We start from the raw sequence: 6,391 nt of genomic DNA on the forward strand, positions 1-6,391 counted from the left end.
GCCCTAACTAAAAACAAGTATGACTGTAGAGAATAAGTATGAAAATAACAGATTAACTTTAATGAATTACCTTTATCGGCATTAACAGATCCCCTTACCCGACTTTTAATGACTTCAGCATAGTTTCTCTTTATGAGCCTTTCACCAAGGACTTCTGCAGAGTTCAACCTTTATGTTTGCATCTAAGGAGGAGACATCCTTATGTTATGAAATGTGTTTACATCATGGGTGTTAGTTGAAGTCATAGACCTAAGCCCCCAGCAACGGTCTAGGACTTCAACTAACACCATTTTATGAACTGGCATGCTGAGGAAGATGTTTCTAAAAGCTGCATTTTTGACAGACAAAAACACTTCACAATCCACAGCCTCATGGCTTTGCCAAATCAATATAGTTCGGATAAACATATTTTTGTACCGATCATCCTGAACATGTATTTCCCAATGGGACACGTGATGAAATTCTTGTGTTGTTTCAGAAACATTTACAACATTTAATCTTCTGAATTGCGCTCTGATTTGAGTGAAAATAACAATCTTACACAATTCAAAAAGCATGCACGGTGACACAACAGCAGCAAACGAACTAGACAAACAGGACGCACAATTCAAAGTTACACAAGTTACATCACGCACACACTCACCATGTCAGCAGCAGGCGTATGTTAGATAAATGAAAAGCAAGGACACCTACATGGAAAGGAGTCATCAACAGTGACGGGAAATAACGAAGTACAAATACTTCGTTACTCTACTCAAGTGGATTTTTCAGGATTTTTTGTTTACTTAAGTATTTTTTTTTTTTGGTGACTTTTTACTTTTACTACTTACATTTTAACACAAATATCGGTACTTTCTACTCCTACAAAACTGTCTCGTTACTTTAGTTTTGTACTAAAGGTTGTCTATCAGGTGTGATTGTGAGCGCATGTAGGACAATAGGGCGGACGCGCGCTTCACACTCCGAGCGGGCGTGCACGCCACACTGAGAAAAAAGAGAGAGAGAAAAGAAAAAGAGACTAGCTGTATGGAGGATAATCAGTTGTGTGTGTGTGTCTTTGAGAACTGTAAGTCTTATAACTTATGTTGTCAGTTCATTTAAGCCTGTTGTGGTATTGGTCTATACAGTGTTGGCAAATTTAAAAGTTAGCTTGTTTGTGTTCTTCACCTGTTACCTAGGTTACCTAGGTAACAGATATAATGGCCATTGTTGAATGCCCTTGCTCATTAGGATAATGTAATTAACAGTGGGTTTATTGTTATTATTTACTAGCATTTATGATTCCTATGCATTGTGTATGGTAGCCGTTACAATGTTATTTGTTTATTTTATTACCACACACACAGCCATAGCAGAGCTACCCCCCCCCCCCCCCCCCCCCATGTTTATACTGATGCTGATTGTAATAAAGCATCAACAGAGACTTGTCTCCCTCTGTTTTAACACACACCTGGGGCCAAACCTAATCTAGTCCTCACTAAATTTCTAATAATTTCACTGGAGTAAGTTATTATTTTTGCGTCATCAATACCAAATTGAATGTACTTACTGTAGGTCCACCTGTGCTGTTCCCGCTACAACAAGTCAAAATGTCTGCTGCGATAAATTAGTTCATAAATTGGACTTTTGACCTGGTTAAAGGCAAAATGCTCAAACGTGGCAGCTATCGGCTTCCCACACTTGCACACATTAAAAAATTTTGTTTATGTATTGTCCAAGCCTTGTTTGCACTGACCGTATTTGTTCAACCCTGCTGATGGTTTGTATAAAAGTCTTTGTCCTTATGTAACTGTATTATGGATTTCATTTGTCGAAATCTATTTTTCTATATCGATGTCGTGTATTAATGTTTGTCCTGACGTGCTGTAACCATGTTTTATGTTTCTGCAGAACGGGAACCTGCTGAAAACCAGTTTTTAATTTTCTAACTTTCCTGTATAATAAATATATAGGATGATGATGAAATATCAAAGAGGATTAACGTTCTCCCATTCGAAAAAGGCTTATTTACCTTATAATTAGGTGATTGGCTACTAGTCTTGCATTCTTAAACCTCATAAGCAATAATTTCCCATTTTTTAGGATCAATAAATATCTATCTATCTATCTATCTATCTATCTATCTATCTATCTATCTATCTATCTATCTATCTACCTATCTCTCCCTCCACAGCGCTGTGGAGTAAAGTGTGGCTACACCACAGATACAGCAGCGGGCGGCAGGGGGTAAGGAACATTTGCAAAAATGACTCATACACTATTAAATTAAGTTCACTTTTAGCTATTTAAAGTAGCTGGATACATGGTTGAACCTCATATGATGTTACCAGGGTATTGCCGTGGGTACCTATCCTAAAACGTCCCAGTTAGAGAGGAAATGAAAAACATATTCTTATTAAATCTTTCCAATCATTACCTGAAAGAACCAAGCAGGTCGGCCTTGTTGCATGGTCCATGACCTTTTTAACCATGTAGATTGCTAATTGGAAGGTTGTTGTCGTTTCCCGTAGAAAAAGGGATTTTGAGAACGGCAACACACAGAGAGCGGTAGGTGAGCAATCGTCTCTATCCTACATATGAACTTCCATTGATCCAGACTAGTTTGCTACCTAATAAGAGGTCTTCAGGCCTTCAGGCCTGGGCCCTGAAGCTCTCAAGTCTTCTTGGCCACAGCTTGACCCAAGTAACTAGTTATAGAATTAGATTATTAGGAAGGTCAAGGTCGGGTAGTATCTTGTGATATTAGGTATCGCGATGTAACAAATTGCTTCACAGAACTGCACACACACGGCAATTCAGGAACCGGCTAACAAAGTTGCGGAGGACTTTTTCACATCGTCATGGCTGAGCCGGCAAAAAAAGCAGAAAGCTAGGAAAGCATTGTCGGAGGAAGAGAGAAAGAGGAAATGGCAGACTGACCGATGAGTCAGAAACATAGGAGCTGCCAAATATCTTTTACAAAGCAGAAAGGGAGGGGCTCTATGGAGAAACCTACCAGCAAAAAGAGAGAAGACAGCAAAGAAATGGCCAAAACTGCATTAAATCCCTTTAATAAGAGATCACCAACTAAAACATACCCTATGAATTATATCCAGATATCAAGTTTAATCTAAGTTATGTTTAAAGCATTTTTTGAGTCTCTAGAAAATATAAATGATAGAAGGAAGTTGCCTCCAGTTAATTATTGTTTGATATTTAGTTGTACAGTTGTAAATTATCTGGACATGGCCTTGTCATGCCAAAAACACATCAAGTATGGACAGCTTTTTGCCAAGTCAAACCCAGAAATGTTGTTGTGAAACTTTGGACTAATTGTGCAATCAGTGAAATCCTAAAAAAACACACAAAAAAAGAAAGCGTTACATCATTTTTCCCCAGCCTGTCGTGTCTGAATACAGTCGTAACGGACACCTACGTGAATGGATGAAGGAGAAGCAAGTTGTAAAGCGCTCTGTCTGGTGAGGTAGAAAAAGGCTACATACTGTAAATGCCGACCATTCGCCTACTGTGTGTCAGAATGACTAGCAGAACCATGTATTCCGTGATTTTAATAATTTGTTTGCTAAGTAGATGAACTTTAGTTGATGTATTTTCATTAATTAAATGTGTGCAGGCCAAGTGCACCTTTCTATTGTGTTCTTTTCTTTTCCAAATTCCATTACTTTTACTTTGAAGCATTTAGTTCCAATGCTATTTATTCTTGTCCACTGCTTTTTCTTTCATTAGATTTTCCTATTCATAATGAAATATTGATTATTTCAAGACTGACACTCGGAAAAGCCTTTTTAGAGAAATCCAGTGATTTAGGTGAATTATTAGATGTGTCTCTCAAGGCCCTCGGCCATTATCTAACATGGGCAACGGATGATACAAAGTCATAACTTTATAGTTGGCACGAGTTATATTCTGTTGGATTTTAAGTGCTGTCACATGGTGTTTGGCATTTTATTTAGAAAGTTGAAGACAGTGACTGTATGTATGTGTATGTTCTGTAGCCACACTCTAACCCAACCCCTCTCTCTGCTTTCTTGCAGCCAAGAGAAGCCAACCTTCAGTTTGTTTTCAAGATGCTTTGGTAGATGTAGCTGTAGATTTGGTGGCATACACATCTCATCTCAATGAAAATAAACAAAAAACGTCTTGACTTTCACCACAGTGGGACTGGTCTAAATCGACCATGATTTTTTCTGGTTTATTCCGCTTGATGTCCGTTTGGAACCTTCCGCTTCCACCTGTCTGTCCAATCTGAGTTTTCTGTTGCAAGTCAAAAACAAGTTTTGAACGTACACACGTTCCACCAAAACAAGTTCCTTCCATAGGTGATTTAGCAGAGGCACCGCCATTAACGTTTAGCGCCCCCCAAAACGATTATGATTGTTGAAATCCCAATGACCCAGAGCAAGTTCTTCTCATATCCATGAATGCTTTCTACCTAGTTCATAAGGGATGGCAGTAGCTGAGTCCGCATGGGGTTGGGGACCGGAGGGTTGCTGGTTCAAGTCCCTGTACGAAGTGTGGATTGGTAGCTGGAGAGATGACACCTCATCTCCTGGGCACTGATAGGGGCCCCTGAGCAAGGCACCGTATCACCCCCCCCCCCAGCACCGGCAGCCCAGTCCCTCTAACATCTCTCCCTTAGTGCATGAATGGGTCCTGAGCATGTGTGCATGTCAGGCCTGTGGGTGGTGATTTCTAACATAACCACGTGTAAATTGGAATTCTCCCACTGGGGATCAATAAACAGAATAAATTAAAAAAAGAATTATAAATTAAATTAATAGTCTAGCTAGCTGTCTGTATTGACCCTGCCTGCGATCTGAGGAGCATCTAACCTAAGGTGACCAGATTTGTGAGACAAAACCGGGGACATTTTCAGCTCAGAAGCGTATGTACCTCCAAAACAAGTAATGTTTTTACTTTTGTAAAACTTAAAACGGGGACACTAGACCTAGAGCTGTTCTCATTAGGGGCTGAGCCCCCCCTCCAAGGTCTGAACCTAGACCCACCCCTGCTGCTACTTCCTACTCCACTCCACTTCACCTCAGAGGGGAATGTTTCAAGATAGAAAGTCCTAATATTTCAAGATAAAAAATCCTAATACTTCAAGATAAAAAATCCTAATACTTCAAGATAAAAAGTCCTAATATTTCAAGATAAAAAGTCCTATTATTGCAAGATAGAAAGTCTTAATTTTTCAAAATAGAAAGTCCTAATAGTCCTAATATTTCAAGAAAGGAAGTCCTTATAGTCCAAATATTTCAAGATAGAAAGTCTTAATATTTCAAGATACAAAGTCTCAATATTTCATAATGTTGTAATGTTTACTGAACTACTGACACATTTTGCTTTATTGCTCAAGGCTTGTTTCTGCAACAGCTCCTTGAGAATCAGTTAAAATAAAAACTATTGAGGACATATTTTCCTTTGACATTGATGCAGTATTAAACGAGATCGCTCCAGTGGGCAGAAACAAGCTACAATGGAAGTTAATAGGATAATTGTCCAGCTTGGGGCATAACAGTGCTCGTTTTGCTGCTAACAGACTCAGATTATTATTCTAAGTGTCTGACAACATTATGGAAAGGAATTCTAAGGAGGTCAACCTTTCTGTTAAAGATTAAGAGCCTATTTAAAACATAAAAGTCCGCGAAATTGTGTTCGCTAAACCCACCAGACTCCATGTAAATAATCAGTGATTTTAGCATCGTAAAACACGGCTTTCTAAAACATCTCTGAGCACCGCTGGCTTTGGCTGCCTTCAGCCTGAACGTGTAGGGTGTGTGATCATCGGCTACGTTTTGTCAGTATTTTCTTTCTTTCATTCCAATTTGGGGTCTGTCGGTCACAGTAAAAACCAGGGACATTTCCGGGGACAGATCCAGCCAGGGACAGGTTGCCAAAATCGGGGACTGTCCCCGGAAACCGGGGACGTCTGGTCACCCTAAGCTAACCATAGTCCTCAGAAATCCACCGGAGGTTAGAACGCCAACTCAAAGAAAGACAAAGGTAAAAGACATCCGACAAAAACGTCCAGCGGAGTTTCCGCTGGCACTGGTCCAATCCCGGAAATCAAACGTTGTTGCTACAGATTAGTTTCACAGCAATATCCAGCAGAAGTTGTCTACCGCTAGCTAACATTAGCTACCTTAGGCTATGGTCATACTAAAGTTGCAGCCGCAAGTGCGTTGAATTGAGCAAAGGAGCCTTTTAATACACATGAACTCAACCTTTTGTTTGTCAAAAATATATATTATTTGTCAAATAGTCAAAAGTTACATAGTTCTGCTTTGCATCCATTTTAAATAAGGAAAATATTAATAAATATGTAACTGAAAACAGTTTACAGCGGACATATTGTGACTGTTAGATTTGTGAGGAAAAAGACAAATAG

At 39.4% G+C, this 6,391-nt stretch overlaps 1 long non-coding RNA gene across 1 annotated transcript in view; it reads right to left on the reverse strand.

Annotated features, from left to right (window-relative positions):
- The window catches only part of LOC117960502, a 6,750-nt gene extending 4,308 nt beyond the window's left edge, over positions 1-2,442 (reverse strand). Inside the window, exons 1-2 of the long non-coding RNA XR_004660172.1 lie at positions 2,348-2,442; positions 534-536 (exon numbers count right to left, since the gene is read on the reverse strand). This is a non-coding gene — a long non-coding RNA (uncharacterized LOC117960502). The remainder of the gene's footprint in view (positions 1-533; positions 537-2,347) is intronic.
- Positions 2,443-6,391: the final 3,949 nt, after the last annotated feature.

Source organism: Etheostoma cragini, chromosome 17 (genome assembly GCF_013103735.1).
Source record: "Etheostoma cragini isolate CJK2018 chromosome 17, CSU_Ecrag_1.0, whole genome shotgun sequence".
NCBI classification, from domain to species: domain Eukaryota; kingdom Metazoa; phylum Chordata; class Actinopteri; order Perciformes; family Percidae; genus Etheostoma; species Etheostoma cragini.